This window comes from Erigeron canadensis, chromosome 7, assembly GCF_010389155.1.
Source record: "Erigeron canadensis isolate Cc75 chromosome 7, C_canadensis_v1, whole genome shotgun sequence".
Classification (NCBI taxonomy): Eukaryota; Viridiplantae; Streptophyta; class Magnoliopsida; order Asterales; family Asteraceae; genus Erigeron; species Erigeron canadensis.
The window spans coordinates 36,987,271-36,989,093 of record NC_057767.1 but is presented as its reverse complement, the minus strand read 5'-3'; positions in this window follow the sequence as shown (position 1 = coordinate 36,989,093).

The window sequence follows — 1,823 nt, the reverse complement described above, 5'->3', positions numbered from 1 at the left end:
GTAAATGGTTAATAATTATTATAGATTTATCACAACTATATTATACTAGTATATATACTGATTGAACCATCATAGTATTAAATTTGTAGAAAAATGAAAGAATATATATATATATAAATATATAATATTAAACTTTTGTAAAGATGTACACTAAATTCTCATTTATCTAAAGAAAAATGATAAATTTTTTTAAAAAGTAGCCTATTCATCTTAAAATTATAAAAGTGTGACATGTGGTATCTACTAATTCTCTTTCTTAATTTTGTCCTTTAATATTTCCACATGTCATTATCTCATGATTAAAAAGATTTTTAGCTGATTTAGTTGGAAGGATTAACCATTATATCAATAGAATGACCCTTAAATTACATTCAATTTTTTTCCCGAAAATTCAGTCGGTATGCGACATCAGGAGAATATCACCGTATAATAGTGAAGTCTTGCACATACCTTAGACAACGAAATATCGACCATGAGCCGGGACAAATATTCGGAGGAAAAAACTCAAAGTCTTGTCATCCCTAAGAATTATACTCAAGACTTTGAGTAAAATCTGAAATGTCTTTGACCAATTGGACTGATCATCCTACATTCAATTATTTACTAGAATTGATGACTCCGCTTGACCACCGGATGTATCGATTTGTCCATCCGTGTGAGTGTTATTTGGTAAGAGGGTGTAATTAATCACCTCGGGACCATACCAATTGGTAAGTGATGTCAGCGTAGTCAAGGTGTGAGTATGTGAGATTACCACGTGATGAGCAAGTTGGTTGCTGGTCATGGAAAGGGGGTGAGATGTATACTGTAATACTGGTGCATGGTATAAGTGTATAACCATATTTTCTTTTTTCTTTTTTTTTATTCTTTAGTTATCTATATTATGTTAATTAAAGTGATAATTTTATTATAAATTAGTTTTAAAAATGTTAGTGTTAGTTTTTCTTTTCCTTGGAGAGCAAAATTGCAAAATGTGATTATATGCGATACAGAGAAAATTGTCAATAATATATTGAGATATGCGAATGATAATGGAGTGGTGTCAACGACAAAGATGAATCTATGGTAGGAACAGTGCGGATAACTGTTCTTACTTTAATTTAGGTATAATGTAAAGTTTTTTATTTTAAGAGTGTATATATTTGTAATTTTGTCTATAAAAAGTAAAAATAAGTATAGATAATATACGAATATCACCTTTATTGTCATATGTTTTTCTTCCGGAAGTCACTGATCTTGAATATACTAATTTCGAGATAGAATCTTCATTAATATATTAAAAAGTTTAACTGTTTTGATTTTTGATGGAAATATAAAAAAGTTAGATAAAGTGTTTTTTTCTTGGGTAAATGTGTAGTAAATTAACAAGTATAGTATTATTATGTGGAAAAGTTATTTTCATTTCAAATTTGATTAAAGACGTTAACGAAAATCTTTTTAAAGAATTGAAATTTTTTTAGAGGCCCATTTTATCTATCTATTATATCTATTTATATTATAAAGCAAATCAACTTATAACTTTTCAACATTCAACATTTAACAATATATACCATATCATTATCATTACACCGCCGTATTGCGCAGACATATAATCACCACCATCATAGCCACCAATCACCGCCACACCACTGTCATCACCACTATCACCCCACAACACGCGGGTACCTTTGTCTCGTATATATACGTGAACAAGGATCTTTCTTCCTTTTTTTTTTACATTTTTAAAAATAACTTTAATAAATATGACAAAAAGATTTTAAATTTACACCCAGCATAAAAGGATTTTGGCTTCCTCTTTAGTCTCGAGTATGTAACATGTTGAT